The sequence below is a fragment of the Rhipicephalus microplus genome, chromosome 3 (genome assembly GCF_043290135.1).
Source record: "Rhipicephalus microplus isolate Deutch F79 chromosome 3, USDA_Rmic, whole genome shotgun sequence".
Classification (NCBI taxonomy): Eukaryota; Metazoa; Arthropoda; class Arachnida; order Ixodida; family Ixodidae; genus Rhipicephalus; species Rhipicephalus microplus.
This window is the reverse complement of record NC_134702.1, coordinates 153,188,858-153,208,433: the sequence shown is the minus strand read 5'-3', so window position 1 is coordinate 153,208,433 and position 19,576 is coordinate 153,188,858. Positions and strand designations below refer to the sequence as shown.

General features: G+C 45.4%; 1 non-coding gene across 1 annotated transcript; it reads right to left on the bottom strand.

Annotated features, from left to right (window-relative positions):
• Window positions 1-2,711: 2,711 nt before the first annotated feature.
• Window positions 2,712-2,783, bottom strand: TRNAA-UGC (transfer RNA alanine (anticodon UGC)). Its single transcript has one exon. It is a non-coding gene; the product is annotated as a tRNA-Ala (tRNA).
• Between the last annotated feature and the right edge of the window lie 16,793 nt (window positions 2,784-19,576).

Genomic DNA, 19,576 nt, shown 5'->3' with positions numbered 1-19,576 from the left:
TCCGACAACGTGGCTGTTCAGAAAAGCTTCTTCGCCGCTACTTCGGCCCTTACAAGGTCGTACGACGTCTCAGCGACGTCACATACGAGGTTCTCCCAGATGGCAGTTCGAGACGTTCCCGTTTCACCCCGCGAACTGAATTCGTTCACGTTTCACGGCTGAAACCATACTTTTCGCGCTGTGAATCGCCATTGAGTGACTGACTTTATTCGTCTCTCCTTTACATTCTTTCCTATTTTTCTTATTTCTCATTTAACTCTTGGCTCCACAACCAACTATGTTATTCCGCCTTACGCCATTCATTTTGCTTGCATGGTATTATTTTCGTCTCATTTTCTTTTTCTTTTTTTCCTTTGCCTTCATGTACAGCCTCGAGACGATGCTTCTTGGGAGAGGGGGTAATGCCACCATTGATGATAGAGCCACTGTGGCTCATACCCGTTTTGAGCTACGAAGAAGAAGAGAACATTTTCGTTGCTCTGGTTCGGGTGAACTCCTGGCTGCAGGTCTTGTTTTTGCTCGCGACAATATGATGAATTAACGAGAAAAAAGAATCACGATGGCGGTACTTGGAGTGATCACTAGATAGATGGATGGACGGATGAATAGATGGACAGAGAAACAAGCAATGGACGAACGCGCGGATGCACGAACGGGTGAATGATGAGTGCACAGACAGACGGACGAACGGATGGTCGCACGGACGGACGGACAGAATGGTGTGAAAACTGACGGACGTTTCACCCCACTCATCATCAATCAGTCCGTGGATATGCTGTGATTTTTCTCTAAGCCACATTCGTATCTCCGCATGTTATGAGCTTCTCATTATCAGTTGAGTTGCGTATTTAATTTCCGGCGTTCTTTTAGAAGTTGGAACGCTCAATTTTTTGTATTTATAACTTCAGATCCGCGATGAATGTCCTAAATTAATGTTCAATTTCCCGAAACTGGCTTTTCGAGCCTGTAATTTTGGGCTCATCCTGCACAATCGTGACCCACTTTTTCGTTTATGGGCCGCGCTCATTGTTTCATGGTTTGAGAGTATCTGTGGTATGCGCTCCATTGCATTCTTCTTGGTGATAGCAGACGCAGCCGACACAGTGCAGACACAGTGTTAGCACTGTGTCTACACAGTGTTACTGTGAAAGCAGACACAGTGCTAGGAAGATGGTAGAGTTAAAAGCTGCGCAGGCATAACATAGAACACACTCGTGTAAAGCAGGCAAAGGAGAGGACACTTGATCGCATAGGTTGGCAAACTCACTCATGAGCTAGTCGTTTTACTCGAACTCGCTCATACTAAGATCGAGCCGTGAGTCTGAGTGAGCCCGGGTGAGTAATATTTTCGTGGATTTGAGTCCGAGTGAGTCCGGTGAGGGAAATTTTCGCGAGTGCGGTTATTGTGCAGATTCGTGACTCTGAGTTCAAGTGAGCCCTAACTGCAAAATATATTTCATGAAGGATTCCGAGTGAGCTCCATCATTAGTTGCTGGCCCATGATCCTATCTAGAAGTTTCGAGCTTTACTATCAGGCTGAGAGAGGCTCTCGCCCTGCATTAGGCATGGGATAGGCTTATGAGAATGATGGCAAAATGACTTATAGCGCCACCTTAAATAAGGGAGTTTGCTAGCTCTGTGTTTAGAATAAATGTCTGACAATTAGGGATACGGCGTACTGCGTTATGTGTTTAGAAAATTTTGTTCTGACGGACAGTGAACATTATTAACGTTTGAACAGAACATTTCGTCAGAACATCGTCAGACAAACAAACGATTGGTATAAAAATATTGCTATACATATGTACATCACATGATGATAAAAAGCAAAAATAAAACGTTTATATGTACAAATCCCGTATTTACATAGCATCTATGCCAGTATAAAACTGACATACGCCTACCAAAACAAGGCAGACCGAAAGACACGTTTCAGGCGTCTCTCTCTGACGAAACCAAAAGGGTAGGACTAGTGCCGAAGGAAATCCTCCTTAGCGAGGAAGAGTTCTTACCGAAAAAAAAAATCTGATAGCAGGTCTGTGTACGGTCACTCGAAGACGGGTAAAAGTATCCTCGCCGCGATCGTATCAAAGACAGTCCGCACCAGCAACAATGAGAAGGCAGGTAAAGCGCCCTCGAGTATCACACCCAGATGAAACAGAGTGGTTCACGTCGAGACAGCGTAATCCAGCATGCGCGGCTCTCCAGGAAAACACGACCAAAAATACCTTGCACAGAACATGCTGACTCGCTGCCCCGAAAGAGCAGTTCGGGCACGTAGCTCTCTGGACTAACCTCCATGTTTCGAGGTGGTCAAGAGTAGAAATAAAAAAAATCACCTATGGCGTATTGTTTTCTTGGTTGAGAACACTGAGCAAGCTGGTACGGTGGACTAGCGTGTTTCTCAGCTTTCCCAGTGTTTTTTTTTTCATCCATATTAATTTACGGCTGTGATGAGAAGGACACTGACTGCTCGCTTTATAGTTTCGTTGCTTCGTTTCGCGGAATATTTTTTCACAGGACAGCGGTCACCGAGAACAATTTGTTGATGGCAATTCACCTGGCACTCAGCTTTGTATGTTTTGTCAAAAGGCGGAGGTTTTAACATCACAAAAAGTTTGCAGAAATCGGTAAAAAGAACGACAAAGAAAACGTCAGTGAGCAGTAGTGGTAAGTGCAATGGCAGTTTGTTAAGACAGAAAAAAAATACGTGGAGGAGCCGGGGTTCGAACCCGGGACTTCTCGAATGCAAAGCGAGCGCTCTACCACTGAGCTACACCTTTTTTTTGCTTCATTGCCTGTTGACAGGCGCATACATCAAACCACAAGCAGAACAAAAACAAGCAGTAACAGTCTGACAGAAATTTAAAATTCCTTAAGTGTTGCCAAGGGCTCCATCCTCGACAACCACTCAGGTAAAATCTCCTGAGTTTTCTGCAGTTCAACATACTTGGCCATACATTCACGAAAATACATTCGTGCAGGCCGTGCATCATGATCGCGATAGAAACCCGCCATACGTGCCCGCCGCAAACAGTGAAGTCCACACAGCATAATCAAATCAAAAGGCATTCCCTCTTCGTCCACTATTGGCAGAAATCTTATACCATATGAATTTAAAGTTAATTCTTTCTGTAATGTCCTTTGAAGTACATCCCAAAAATATACTCCCTCCCAACAATGTAAGAAAACATGGTCAATATTTTCCGGTTTTTTACAGATAAGGCAATTTGTCCCCCAAGGTAAGTAAAAGCCACGGTCAGTTTGAAATGTCCTGACTGATAATGTACCTGTGTGCAGCTTGAAAAAGAAAGACTTCGCGCCAGGAGCCACTTGCATTCTCTTCACTCGTTTTAGCACATCCTTCCCTTCACCTCCAGCATACATGGCATGGTACAGCGGTTCAGGTAAAACAACATCGCATACATCTTTGTACAACTTCTTTCGAGTCACTGAAAACAAATATTCATTGGAAAATCTAACAGATAAAAACCGTACACTTAGAATAACCTCTTTAAGATACCCGCGCACAGCACCGGTCATGCCATTCGTGCTAACCACATATCCAGGTAAAGCCCGCATCAGTCTCATTTGGCACACTGTACGTAAGAAAGGGTCCCTTGTGTCGCGAAAAAAAAAAGAACCAATTTACGACTTGGCGTATAAAAAGATGTGTTAAACCAAGCCCTCCGTGTTTCACTTTTCGAAACAGATTTGTTCGACTGCATCTCTCCCAGTTCGAAGCCCACACGAACACTGCGAAGATGCGAGGAAACTTCTGTATGTTTGCCCTTGAACAATGCAATACTTGAATCACATACCAAAGTTTTGAGGCATAGAAAAGGTTACAGACAGTCGCCCTAGCAAACACTGACAGATGATTACCGTTGCATCTATTAGCTTTCGTCCGGATTTCTTTCGCTTGTTCTTGCCAGTAGTTTTCATTATCTTTATAAAATTCTAGTGGCACCCCTAAGTACTTGACAGGTGTGGTCACCCATTTAACATTGGCAAAATAGACTGGTTTTGACGACCACTCTCCATGCCAGAAACCCAGACACTTTCCCCAGTTTACTAGACTGCCAGTTGCCTTGCCAAACCTTTTAACCACACTGATGGTAGTGGTAACACTATCTTGATCGATACAACAAACAGCCACATCGTCGGCATATGCCAAAGTTTTAACTTCGGATTCTTGTAATCTAAAGCCACGAATGCAATTGTTTTGAGCTATTGCTAAGCACAACAACTCTATATATAAACTGAAAAGTAGGGGACTCAGAGGACAGCCCTGACGGACAGAACGCTTTATGTTAATTGTATTTCCTAGCGTCTTATTGATTACCAGTCGGGTTGTGCAGTTCCGGTATGCCATAGATACTCCATCTCTGATTACAAAACCAACGTTGACATGGTCAAGAATGGCAAGCAGAAGGTTGTGGGAAACACAATCAAAAGCTTTCTCGAGATCAATATGTAGAATGGCTACCCCTACTTGATTGGCATCGCTACACTCGAGCACGCAGCGCATCTTGTGTATATTAGTCACAATGGAGCGTCCCATAATCCCGCATGTTTGGTGAGGCCCTACCAATTCTTTGATTACCCTTTGAAGTCGCCGTGCTAGTACTTTCATTAAAATTTTGTAATCACAATTAGTTAGTGATATCGGTCTATACGAAGAAACTAATTTTAACTTCTCCGAGTGTTCTGTCTTAGGTATCAAAACTGTATGTGCTTCACTAAAGGACCTAGGGAGGCCATTAAGTTTATAAGCTTGATTGAAGACGACTGCAAGTACTTGGGATAATTCATTTTTGAACTCCTTATAAAACGAAGCACTAAGCCCGTCCGACCATGGAGATTTACCAGGATTCATTTTATCTATAGCCCTTTCTACTTCCGTTGGCGTTATAGATAGCTCTAAAGCTGAGTTGGTGTTATCTGACAACTTCGGCATTCTGCTAAGGAACTCCTGCTTAAATGCCTCTGAATCAATGGGCGTGGCAGCGAAGAGTCCTTCGTAGTGTTTGCCAAACGCTCGTCCTATGCTCTCATTGTCTGAAACTTCGATACCGTTGACTTCAATGGCATCTATATGATTTCGTCTGGCATGACTCTTCTCTAATCCAAGCGCTCGCTTTGTCGGGCGATCATCCACAGTCATTGATGTTGCTCTGGCTCGCACTAGCGCTCCACGATAGCGTTCCTCCTCATATACCTCTATCCTCTGTTTGATACTCCGCAAATCGTCACCATATACTCCAGGTTTTTCACATTCAAGAGTTGTTAGTCTCTCAAGTGTTCGTCTAAGCTCTTTCTCATTCTTAGATTCAAAAGATAAAACGCTAGATCTCTCTATTGCTTTTATTTTGATTCGCTGCTTGAATAGCTCCCATTCTTCTCCTATTTTGTCCATACACTCTATGTTAATATTACTTATTTTTTTAATAACTGATGCGCCAAACGACTCATCCCTTAAGAGGTTAGAGTTCATTTTCCACTGTTCCCAAGAAAAGGCGTTCTTTTCTTTTTTTTGACCCGAACCACTGAGCTACACCCCCGACACAGTGAAAATGTGCCGAAAAATGACGTGAATGCGTGGTTATTCTTTTGTGTCAACTGCAGCCTGTTTAGAAATAGGCATAAGATAAACAGAAAACTATGGCAAGTTTTCACAACGAGGCGGAACCTTCCTTGTGGCCTTAGGAATAACCAGGAAAGATGAAGCCGAGCAGTGGTGGCGAGAAAAAAAACACACAAGAGAAAAAATTATGACTACAACGACGATGCGTTTTCATCACCACTTTTCTAGCGTCCCACTTGTAAACCTACCTGCTTTCACCATGTATTCGTTTATACTAGCTCACCTTCACGTCGTTCGAAGTCATGCGATTATAGCACCAGTACGGTAGTTATTGGAATCATGTACGCGAAGTTCGAACCTTACGAATGCACTGCCGTAGGGTTACACGTAAGAGCGGTATGAAGATGTTTTACAGTCCAATGCTTTGTTTACAGAATAGGTGCAGTGCCCCTGGCAGCACACAACACAGAGTGGAAAATAGCTACATTCTTTGAACCCAACGAGTGAAGTCGTTCGCACATCAAGGTCTCTTTGTCCAATCTGGCAGAAGTCGGCTTTGTCTTCACTACACTAGTCGATGACTGCATACGGCAGCGCTGGCCCCTAAAATTTTCTTCGAGCGCCGTTTATCGCTTAGTTTGAAGAAACAAAACTGAAATAAACACCACGCAGGGGTCCTTGCCCAAAATGAAACATCACGTTGCCAACATCAGTGATTCAGTGTCTTTGCACGAATAATAAAGAGATTGAGCCAGGGGTGTGAGAGAACTAAAAGTCCCCCTTCACATCACGTTGCCAACATCAGTGATTCAGTGTCTTTGCATGGATAATAAAGAGATTGAGACAGGGGTGTGAGAGAACTGAAAATACCCCTTCATATTCAGCGTTTCTCGCCGGGTCCCCTAGAGTTGCGTCTCCCGATGTTGTCACGTGAATACCACCGGAAATGACCGACAGCCGTACAAGAAACCCACAGAGGAGTGCATGTTCCGCTTCACACAATGTAATGAAGAGCATTGAACCTCAATCGACACCAAATATTATTTTATGTATCTTCATATAGAAATATCAAACGGTGTTCACCATTGCCGTAGTTTTACGACACATTATACTTAACGTAAACAAAAGAAACAAACCGCAACTGAAATGATCATTCTTACTCCAACATATGAACCATGAAGATATGAATTGGGTGAAAAAAAAACGTGACTGATCACCCCGTCATACGAATTGGTATAACACGAAAGTGAGACATGTCCTCACAAAAGGTGTTTTTACAGTGTAATGATAGAAGACAGCTTGAACAATTTGTATTTGTGCTTTGCAGCTATAGCACCGTTTGACGTGGATACAGCCACGTGGACGCCTAGTGGCATGTCTCGATCATGATGACTACCACCGATGCTCTAATTTAACCAGTGTTGTAACGGAATTGAAGTTTTCAACATGTACCGAAACACAGCATATCGTCAGTCCCGCACAGAACTGATATCAACAAGCCCGGAGTAAACAGTGCCACTTGATATGTGTCTTCGAAGATTGTCAGCTATGGAGGGAAACAGCATGGTGGGAAACAGCAGTTTAATAAATAAGCTCGTTCTATCGCGCTCGAGGTAGTCGGCGATGAAAGATCGTTGGTGCATATGAAAGCTGCGTGACCAACAATGAGCTGTCACGTGCTAACAAGAAGCGAAAAGCGAAGAACATAACTGCGTCGGCGACTATCTGATGCTGGCTCTGTTAGGAGGTTTCATTGCCACCGAGAAGCCTTAACCACAGAGCCTTAACCATGGCCTGCAAGACTGCACCCCAGCGTACAATATCGAATACCATGCTTCACCTGCCTCTTGTCGCATTACTTCTCTTGGGCACTGACAGACGGCGGTACCACCCTGCTTCGCTAACAGAGAACACGGGGCGAGGGACAATGTGCGAAAGATATCTCGCGTGAGACGTCAGATCGAGGACTCCACTCTCAACCATGCTGCAGCAGTCACTGCCTTTAATTGCACACAGATCTTCTGCTTCTGGCTGGAACTTCGTCTAAAGAACAGCCTCAGAAGGGTCAACTGACGCCCGCAACGAAAGTTTTCGAGTGCAAATACGAATTTGTGGTCCGCAGGGCCAAGAGACTTCCCAGATGGCCGACGAGCATGACGATGCCGCCGACCGCATTGCTGGTAAGAAAGTGAAACTATGTGGGAGTGTTCTCCCTTCTCATCTGCAGTTTCCGCCTTTCGATGCTAACTAGTACGAGTGTTTCAAAATTTCTATAAGCGTGCCTGTTTCTAGCATCCACAAGAATGTAGATACAGCTTGTAAAATGTCGCGGTGTCTAATCGACGGTGTAGTGGTGTGCGACGCATGCCACCTTGTTGAGTCCACTTTAGAGGCTATAACAGAGATCGCATCATCTTCGCGGCTCTGGTCCAGCAAACACGTAGACTTACGAGCTCGCCACATAACGTCCTCGTGGCAATCGAGTTCACTCAATGGTCAGTCTACTCAAAGTACTACTATGTTTCTCAGTGTGCTTTGTCCACCCGTGTAAAAGGACGTTAGCTTTCAAAACAACTCTAAAGGATAATAAATGCGAAGCTTTTTTAGCGAACATCAGCGACTTTTAGCGTATCTATCTATCTAGTTAGGTAGCCCGAGGAGATTAAGAAGTTTGCGGGTATAAAATGGCAGCAGCAAGCACAGGACCGAGTTCACTGGCAGAACATGCGGGAGGCCTTTGTCCTGCAGTGGCCGTAGTCAAGCTGCTGCTGCTGCTGATGATGATAGTCTGTCTGTCTGTCTGTCTGTCTGTCTGTCTGTCTGTCTGTCTGTCTGTCTGTCTGTCTGTCTACCTATCTATCTATCTATCTATCTACCTATCTATCTATCTATCTATCTATCTATCTATCTATCTATCTATCTATCTATCTATCTATCTATCTATCTATCTATCTATCTATCTATCTATCTGTCTATCTATCTATCTATCTACCTGGGACATTTAGCTCTGTTGGTCGTCTTGATAATAGTATCAATACCAAAATTTGTACGGCATAACATGACTGCATGACGAGCATAATTGAGTAGTCGTAACATAAAAATCATGATATGTATGTCATGAATGTCAAGACTTTCATGTAATGACTAATGAATACACGCCACGCGCATGGTGCGCTCGCGTTCGTTTCAAGCTTCATATATACTACTTATGTTGTGCAGTGACATCCATGAATGACGAAGGTATATGACTGGTGCAAACATGATATTGAAAACATGAATGTCATGTAATAACATGACAATGTACCATACGCTCGCGGCCCTTTCGCTAGCTTTAACCAATTCGGTAACACGTGACGTGAATGGACGATAAAGGTAAATGCCGCTTTCAAATATGATTATCATGACATATGTGCAATGTAAATTATGATTATTTGCTATGCTTATAGCGCGCTCGCTGCCGTTTTGCCTGCTCCACATTTACCGAATTCGGTATCACGTTACGTAGATAGACGATGAAAGTAAATGACATGTCTAAACATGATTATCATGATAAGTATGTGATGTGAAACATTATTACAGGCTACGCTCATAGCGTACTCGCAGTCGTTTCGCTAGCTCCTTTATATGCGAAATTTAGTATCACGTGCCATGAATGGACGTCAAAGATAAATGACACGTCCAAACATAATAATCATGACATGTGTGTCATGTAAAACATGGCTACGTGCTACGCTCATAGCGTGGTCGCGGCTGTTTCGCTAGCTCCACATGTCACGTGACTTGATACTCAATTTAGTATCACGTAACGTGAATTGATGAGGAAAGTAAATGACACATACAAATATGATAACCATGGCATGGAAGTCATGTAGGGCATAATTTACGTCCGCCTCGTAACGTTGTGCTGAAGTTAAAGTGACATATCAACCTTTTTCATTCGAGCTTCGCATACCATGGATACCGACAGTACGTAGGATCTGCTAATTTCTCGCTTTTTCCTCTGCGGTGCAACGACAGTCAATGTAAACACGAGAGTATGTGTGAGAATCGCTGGTTTCTGCCCCTCTGGAATTCGTAAACAATGCATGAGATAAATACTGCAGAACAGCTGTTTAATTTGCTGCTTCGGCAGTCAATCGAGAGTTCATGGTATTTAGAAATACAAAAAACTTTCAAACTACCAAATTTTAGACAGAGTTCTTAGGTCATGGGAGTTGTGAAACTCCCTGCTTCATGTATCATAATCCGAACACAGCATTGGGTGAAATAGCGGGAGTGAGCAGATGGTCGCGCAATCTCTTGGAGAGAACATTAACTGAAAAAAGGCAACATTCTGTGTTTTTGCGTTCAGCAAGATTGTGAGCGCCGGCGCATTCTGCCAAACAGCATGGCAGCGCCTAGAACTTGTTTTTAGGTGAGTTGTGGCTAAGTGTGCCGAACATGTTGCTTTAGCGCAGTGGTGGAGAGGTGATAAAAACAGAGGAGTTGCTCTTTCTCTTGATGCTCAGTCCATTTTTGTGTTTCCCGAATGGCACACGAATATATATAAGGGGCGTGTTCGTGTGGTGAAAGTGTTTTTTTATGTCCGTTGTACAGCATCCGTCATTGCTCAAGTTAATTAACCGCACAGCGTAATGAACGATGAACGGTGCAGTGAAGTCGGTAGCTTACCAGATTCACGTGGAGAGTCCACAATGTGTATGAATTTCCGCAAGATAGCGAGCGGTAATGCGTGAAGCAAGCGGGATGCAGCGTTGACTCAGGTGGATCGAAACTGCAAGTGTGTCACGGCAGCAGATGACGTGTCCGAGCAGCAATTTGCCGGTGCCATTGGAAAGGCTCCACGAACATCGCACCAGAAAAGAAAAGAGCGTTTGCAGTTACAGTTGCAAGCAAATAGCAATGTCATCATAATTTTATGATTATATGGTATACCAGCCCGTGTTTCAATGTTTTCGCGATTAGTGGCATTCGACCACTTTGTCCAAGACAAAGCGGCCAATTCGCGGTAAGTACTGATCGGTACTGTAGTGCTTTGGTTTGCACTCTAGCTTCCAGCTCCACTGGCGTCCCAGAATAGGGTGTGGCCACTCCAGCACGCCGATGCGCCACGTCGGCACTCTCTAGTAGACTTTATCCTAAATAAATGTTTTTTACCACCACCACCACCGTATCAATATCTTGTTTCTGCGACCCTCATTCACCTCGTTTTTCTGAGACACATAGTGAACTGCAGGGCGCAACAGTTAGAAGATTCGTAAAACATTCCGCGAGGACTCGATCTCCAGTGCACATTTACAAACTAGCAAACGAGGAGTAACGGAGATAATCAGGTCGCAGTGTTAAAACCATCGCAGCACGAACTTGAAAGCACCCCCTTCGACGAAATGAAACTAGATGCTTTGACACGGCTTTGATTACGCCTTTGCAGAGCTTGAACAGCTGACAGGGGTGGTGGGTGCCGTGCAAGCCAGGGTCATTTAAAGTCTCTAGAAAAAAACAACTTGTTTTATCTAGGGACCTTAGGGCCGTTGAGGCGACAACGCTAGTGTTGCGTGCGGCGTTAAGCAGTCTAAAAAAGGTGCACGCACAGGTGGCAATGCAGTGTTTTGTTTTGACGCTTCCAAATGGTGTGACAGTCTGCTCATTTCCGCAAGGTCTGCCAATGGCGTGTTCAGGTTTCGGAACGCAGTTTGGCCAATAATGTGAATGAATAACTCTGATTTCTGATACTCATGCTCGGGTCGGCAGAGCGCGAGCGCGGGTCGGCAGAGGGCGGGTCGGCAGAGGGGTTGGTGCTTGTGTGACTCGAGGAGGGGGCAAGTTCCGCCTTATTACGTCCCCTGGCTAGTGCAAATGACTGCTGTTTGTCTCAGTAATGTTTCTTCAATGAAAGTGATATCACAAAGTGGTTCATATTAATACCGGACTGGGCCATCCCGTGGGTATCAGAATATATCATAACAAAGGATTATCGCTGATTATATATTCCACGCACAGAGCACAAATATAACGTGGAAAAGGCAACCTGGGTGAGTTTTTGTGGACGCGCGTAGCATATGGTAAAGCTTTAGAAGCTCCGCTTGAAGTGTCTGCACAGGCCTATGTGACGACCTTCAGTGTATTCGCACTAAACAGAGACAGCAGATTTCTCTTATGAATTTATGGTAAGCAGTGCGCTAGGCGCGCGCTCGTCATGGTCAGTCAACTAGGTATATATGTACGCGCACCAACCAAATAAAGTCGTAGTCTCAAATGTCCTGCGCCGCTCAGCTGCGCTCACAAGGTGCGCTCACCCGAGGCGATTCGGAGGCCGTGGCTCCCTGTCTAGGGGCCTTCATGGTATGTTTTGGGACGGCACCTCAACTGATGTAAGTCGCCTACGCTTGCAGCCTGCGTGCAGTGATTGGCTGAAGAACTGAAGTAATCTTGTCACGTGACCAGCCACTTCGTGGCGCATTCATTGACTGTCTTTCCTCTGCACGGATTTTATTCCAACGCAGTAAGAGCGCTGACAGCACCCCGTTGTTAGTAATTGTAGTGCCACCATCACCATCTAACGACGTTAGCAGCATGACCTCGCGACACCCGGTCCACTCTCGGCCTGTCCGACCAGGTCATTGTGAGACCCGCTTGTCTGCAACCACAGTGACCCGGCACTTCCTTCTTCGTCCCTTGCGCTTCTCCCAGAGTCGCCCACCGGAGACACAGTGTTTACCGATGGCCTATAAACGTTGACAACCTGGACTTGCCAAATGAATACTTTATGGGTTGTCGTTCATGTACATAGCATTTGTCGCTCTCTTTCTTTTTTCATACACATCAAACAGACTGGAGGTACGGCAGACAACAAACAGACTGGAGGCCTCGCAAAATAAATCAGCACGTCTTATTACTAAGAACTAATCCCGCACATCTAGCATAACTGCCATTAAAGAATCTCTACAGCTGCCCTCCCTGGAAAAACGAAGAATACTAGCATTACTATGTCACTTCCACCGGCTCTATCATAGTGCATCGTCATTTGCTGCATCGCATATCAAACCTGCCCATCGCATTTTTCCGCGACTAGATCACCCTTTAAAAGTCCTCCCCTTGTTTGCCCGTACTAATCTTCTTCGTCAATCCCCGTTGTTCTTGGCCATTTTTCATTGGAATCGATTACCAGAAGATATTACCTCAATTCATAATAACGATTTGTTTGTAAGCCACTTGAAGCGATTTTTATTATCAGAGCCTTGAACCATGTACTATGTGTGCTTGCTTTGTATTTCTTTTCCATTTATTTTTGTTTGTTTGTTTGCTTTTCTACCATTTTCTGTTACATGCCCGCTCTTGACTGTGTTTGCTCGTGAATTGAAATGTACTCAACACATTGTTCTCCCCACCCCCTATGTAATGCCCTTCGGGGCCTTTAGGGTATCTGAATAAAAAAAAATATGCCTTCAAATCGCACAAAGCGCTAGGGGGGAAGCCCTGTAGTGCCACCATCACCATCATCATTTCTCAATTACCGCGCCGCGCCTCTTGCGCAGCTGATGCTAGCTCGAGGTGCGCGAGGATTGGAAGAAGCTAGCGCACTTGGTGTGTCGGACGTGGAAAGTAACGCCGCTCCGCTTCAGGCGTAGAATAAAGTGGCGAGAGAACGACACGACCACGTTGGCCGCCGTCCCGTCTTTCTTTCTCGCTACATAAGCTTGTCACGTGATGAACCTCTTTGTAGTGCATTCACTAACTCTCCTTTGCACTGAATGGTTTCATCGACGTTTTTTTTTTCATGAATGCTTACGTTTATAAAAAAATTCACAGTTTTGCCGCGATGGTGAAACAATGGTTGAGATAGCACCAACCAGGAATGTAACGCTGAGAACTCCAAGCAGATCGAAACGTGAAAAGCGCTGCTCGCACAGAAATGACGCACAAAAACAACACACACAGGACAAGAGCTAACTAATAATGTTTTCAGCTCAACAATTAACGTGATGTTTGAACAAAAAAGACGCACGAAACCTAATCACAGGCGCAGATATGACAGCGAACTAACAACTGTCGCACTCTTTACTTCGCTGTGTTTGAAAAGCATGCTCTTTTCGCAAATGGGGGACTGTCCAGCGAGCGAAGTGATCTTTGTGCGCTCGGCAAGTAAGCGTAGTCATTCCGGTGAAAGCCGAAGGTGTGTGATCCTCCCCCACCACATGATAAGTTCGCGGATAAGGCCCCTTCTTTTCGTGCACGCAAAGCACGCGCGGAAGATGAGCATGCATTGGCGCATTACGACGATCTGGGCTCTGAGCTTTACTCAAAGCACGCTCATCGCACCATCTCGCTGGTAATGCCAAAAACACAATATTTCCCTCGAGATAGGCTTCGTCAGCGCTAAGTGGTAGATATAAATAGCTTGCTGTTTCAACAATGAAAGAGGTGCCCCTTCGTGGCTCAGTGGCTAACGCCGCGTGCTCACGAACGAAAGGTCGGATGTTCTAGCCGCGCAGGTGTCTTTTAGGGGTGAATCTCCTTAAGGCGTGGGCAGGGGGTCTCATGTATGTAGTAGCCACCTCTCGTTTTAGTCGTTGGAATGTCGGCATGATGGTGTAGTTGTATACGATGAATATTTGATAAAAAGATGTGAAATGGCGGTACTTGGAGTGTTCACTGGATGAGCGGATGGACAGACATACAGACAGATGGAAATGCGGACAGACGAATGGACAGACAGACAGGGGGATAAATGGATGGATGGGCGGATGGACAGACAGACAGACAGACAGACAGACAGACAGACAGACAGACAGACAGACAGACAGACAGACAGACGTAAGCACTGACGGAAGGACGGACGGAAGCATGGTCGGACAGATGGGCGATAGCATGGACGGACGGATGCATGGATGCGCGGACAGACAGACGAACGGAAGCATGGATAGACGCAAGGACGGACGTATGCATGGACGGACGAAAGTATGAACGTATGGAAGCACGGATGGACAGACAAACGGAAGCACGGACGAATAGATGGACGAAAGCAGAGACGGACAGAAGCACGAACGGAAGCGAGGACGGACGGGTGAAACGACGGACAGACGGACGGAAGCGTGAACAGACGGAAGCATAGATGGACAGATGGACCTACGGAAGTGCGGACGGATGGATTAACGCAAGCACGGACGGATGCTCAGACCGATGGAAGCACGGACGGATAGATGGTCGGACGAAAGCAGAGATGGATGGAAGCATGGGTGGACGAACGCAAGCATAGATGGACAGACGAATAGACGCAAGCACGGGTGGACATACAGATGGAAGCATGGACGGACAGATGGGTGCTTCGCCCAACTCATCATCAATCACTCCATGGATATTCTGTAATTTTTTCATTGCCCTTATTCGAATACATTCAATGCTTTCATTCAGTTTTAGGTCTGATGTGAGTATTATTCTCAAATATTAGAGTTTGGTTACTTCGGATAAAGCAGGACCATTTATGGGGTAGATAAACAGAAGCGACTGTTTCTTTTGCGTAACTTACATTATTACTGTCTTTTTATAATTAGCTGTAATCTGTTATTTGGCACACAACATTTGTAGCGTTGCTAATGCAGTGTTTAAACATTCTTGATCACTGTAACTTTGAATTTCCTGATATAGTATTCAGTCATCCTCAAAACGGTTCATTTTTACGGGCAAGTTTGTAAGAGTAATATTAATAAATAACAGGAAATACAATGCCCTAAAATTGAGCCTTGAGGTACACCTAATTTCACAGGGGTGAAACTCCTGTTCTACCACCACCATCATTTGCAACACATTGGGTTCTCATTGAAAGATAAGCAGCTACACACGCAAGTAATTTCTCATTTTACAGTATTGGTTTGATGTTAAGTAGTAATTTCTGGTGACCTACAGGATCGAAAGCTCTCTCGAAATTGAATAATATAGCATCTATTTGACCATTCACATCAATCTGTTCGGTCAGGTCTAGAAACGTCTTGATAAGCTAGGTTACCGTACAATATACTTTGCAAAAGCCGGCTGCAAGGACTTCGAGCAGTCACATGAGGCACCGCCATCATAATCGACGGAGAGTGAGAAAGTACAGGGGTTAATCTCATCTTCCCCCACCTCACCCAGTAAAAGTGCCGGACTTTATATAAAGTTTATTCATTTATTTTTTCAAAAGCCGTGCTGAAGGGGCGTGATGATTAGGCTATTTTTGAATTATTGTTCTTTCTTGCGTTTTTATATGTAGAGATGCGTATACATATACGGTGAATGACGGCAGCCGTAGCCGGCGCCAAAATCCAGCCGAGGGTGCCCATGTAATTGCTGTTGCAATGAGAAAGAGTGACTTAGACTAAAATGAAACCTACTGCGAGAAATAACGCAGTACATTATTCTTGTGAAAAAGCGGAGACGATTTTCAATCTTTCCTCTCACATCAGGTACTTGCCCTGCGTAGCGCACAAGAAAGCGTGGCCCGGGATCTTTCAATAGACTGTACATACAATACCCGGTTTCTTTTTTATGAGACAAGCACTGTCATTCCTCTTTCATGCACTTCGGGTTGGGCACTTCCGGTATCGTGAGTATTCAGAAATAGCCTTGTATAAAATAGATTTCGATATTTCTGGTCGAGTTCAGCCGTGATGTCATATGGTGTTCGATCATATATTGCATTAGATAAGGGCCAATATACAACGCTCTTTCAGAGCCGCTTCTGCTGCGCGTGAAGCCCAGTGTTTACCCTAAAAGTACAGCAGAACACGTGAACCCTCATGCACAATTTGCAATGTCAGAGGCCTCAACCAAGCATTAAGGTCACCTGCCAGCATGTTTTCTCTTCATATGAACTGCAATGTTTTCAATCCCTGTTTGTCCTCAAAGTTAAGCCACCCTCATATTCTTAATGTTACGCTTTTCATTTTCAGTGAAATTGTGTTTACCTCGCCGCGTTCTCTTGTAACCCAATGTTTCGGTTTCTCAAGTTCAGACTTGCAACAAAGAAATGAAATAAAGTTTCAATGTTCTGAAACGGGGTTCCGGAGCCCATAATCTCGGGATAACCCGGCGCAATGTTAACACACTTTTTCGTTTAGGGGAGACGCTAGTTGCTTGATCATTTAGGAATGTCTGTATGCGCTTTATTTCATCCTTGTTAGGCGACTTCTAATGTATTTGAGGAGGATGTCACAGTTTTAGGAAAGTAGTTATGTTAAAAGGGCCCTGCAACACGTTCTGAGCATAGTCAAAAAAATCTGCCGGTTGGTAGCATAGAAGCTCCCAAGAGCACGCGAACCAAGGAATATAGCGCCTAAAATCGCCTAAACTTTGTTTTCTCATCCCTCGACAAGTGACGCAAGAAGCTCAAAAATCACTCGACACAGCCGTATTATCAGCCATTGAGTGATCTGAGCATGACGAGCTCGGTCGTTATAGTGGTCGCCTCGGGAAGCCGTGACTTGTCGTGGCATGCGGGCACGATCGCACTGAAAAGCCGCGCTTCAAAAAAATAGAAGAGTGAACAAAAAATTGGCAGATCCCACGTAAAGTGGCAATTGATATGCGAAGCACGAATCAGGAAGGTCGATATGCCACTTCAAAATTAGCAAAACGTCACGAGGCGGAGGTTAATTATGCCGTACATGACTTCCATGTCACGATTATCATATTTGGACGTGTCGCTTGCCTTCGCAATCAATTCACGTCAACTGATACTAAATATGGTATATGTGGAGCTAGCGAAAGGGCTGCGAGCGTGCTATGACCGTAGCATGTAGTGAAGTTTTACATGACACGCGCGTCATGATTAGCAAGCTTGTACCAGTCACAAACCTTCGTCGTTCATTCACGTCCCGTAATACCAAATTTGGTGTATGCGAAGTTTGCGATACGGCAGCGAGCGCATCATGAAGGGCCCAACTGCCACCCTACAGCGGACCAGAGGGCGCGACGAAGCTCTTTGGGTCGCCTATGCATTGTTGGTACCGACTGCCAGGGATACTAAGAAAATGAAACACTCGCTGAACACAGTGACACGCAGAAGTGTCAGTGCCCTTTTTGGCACGTTTTCAAAGAACGCTTCCTGGGCGCTTACATGCGTAATCAGCCGTGACCCCCCTGCTCTAAGCTTAACAAAAAATTGGCAGCATATCCACGGAGTGAATGATGGAGAGTGGGGCGAAGCATTCCTCCGTCCACTCGTTCTTGCTTCCGTTCGTACATGCGTCCGTCAGTGTGACCGTCCATGTGTCCATCTACCCGTCCGTGCGTGCGTCTTTTCGTGCGTCCGTCCCTGCGTTCGTCCATGCATCCGCCTCTGCGTCCGTTCATGTGTCCATCTATGCATCTGTCTGTGTGTCCATTCGTCCATCTATTCAACACTCCAAGTACCACCATCTCGCATCTTTTCATCATATATTCCCGATATAGAAACACCGCGATCCAGCGGACATTCCAAGGACTAAACGAGAGTTGCCACGCGCACACTTTCTTACGGCTTTTGCTTCGAGTCTACTTCCCACCTTTAACCACCTCGAGTACATGGTATATACTAGTTCACTGTATTCATGGCACTGTGGCTCAACACTCGCTATACCTTTCTAAAACTAAGGAGGTTACACACGGCAATTATAACATAGCAACCCTTTCTTGTCAGATAGTGCTCAATGTACATGCCAGTAGCTGCTAATGGGGATCGCAGCGTGCGCGTTAACTAAAAGCCGAATGCTCCTGTTTCTCATTCCCCATTAGCACCAATTGGCATGTACATTGAGAACAATTTTTTATTGTTCAACAACGCACAGAAGAATTCTCTCACCGGCACCACCTTAGAGGTCAAAACGTTAAATTTGTTTGATACTGCACCGGCTACGAGGGACCAACCGCTGTCTCTATAAGGGGTTTCGCCCCTAAAAGATGATATGCACGTGCAAGTCCTGTTTAGTTGCGTCTCGCTAGGCTACGCATGGGAAGACTCGGCTTTGCTGCGTCTACTCGCTAGGCTGTGTGTTGTGGCGCTGCCTTCAGGTCTCATAAGGTGCGCTGCTGGGTGCATATATGCACCAACGTAACCTTGACGCACGCACGTGCAGGGCCAGGCGACGCAACACTAGCAAAACGTGAGAACCGGCCCGACCAACGTCCGTCGGTGCGACCCGGCAGCAACCGGCGCGAAATGCGACATGCTGCATATCGCGGCGACTACGTTCCCCAGACAGTTTCATGACAGAGGAACGCCGGGCACGCTCAAACGCACCTGCGTCAAAGCAACGCAGCGCGGCACACGTCTGCGAGTGTATGGCAGGCAGATCTGCGCCTAGCGTGGCATCGCCAGCGTGACGCGACACAGCAAACGGCGGTGCACACGCACCCCGGGTCATGTTTAAGTATATTGGTACCTTGAGTGTGGCATGTAGTCATGTTCTCACAGGACACGCATCTCATGATTATCATGTTTGCACCAGTCGCACACCTTCATTACCTATTCACGTGACGTAATACCACATTTGGGATAGGCGAAGCTAGCGAAACGGCCACGAGCACATCATGAGTGTGGCATGTAGTCATGCTGTTACACGACATGCATGCCATGATTATCGTGTTAGGACGTGTCATTTGCTTATAGCGTCTGTTTGTGCCACGTAATACCGAAATATGTGCATGTGAAGTTAGCTAAACGGCCGCGAGCGCATCCTGAGTGTAGCATGTAGCCGTGTTACATGACACGCATCTCATGATTATCGTGTTTGCACCAGTCACACACCACCGTCATTCATTGACGTCCCGTAATACAGAATTTGGTATATCCGAAGCTAGCGAAACGGCTACGAAGCACATCGTGAGTGTGGCATGTAGTCATATCATTACATGACACGCATGTCATGATTTTCATGTTAGGGTGTGTCGGTTGTGTTAGTCATGCAGTCATGCTATACCGCACAAGGATTTGAAGCCTATCATATTAACAAAACCACCGCAAGAGCAAGAAGACAA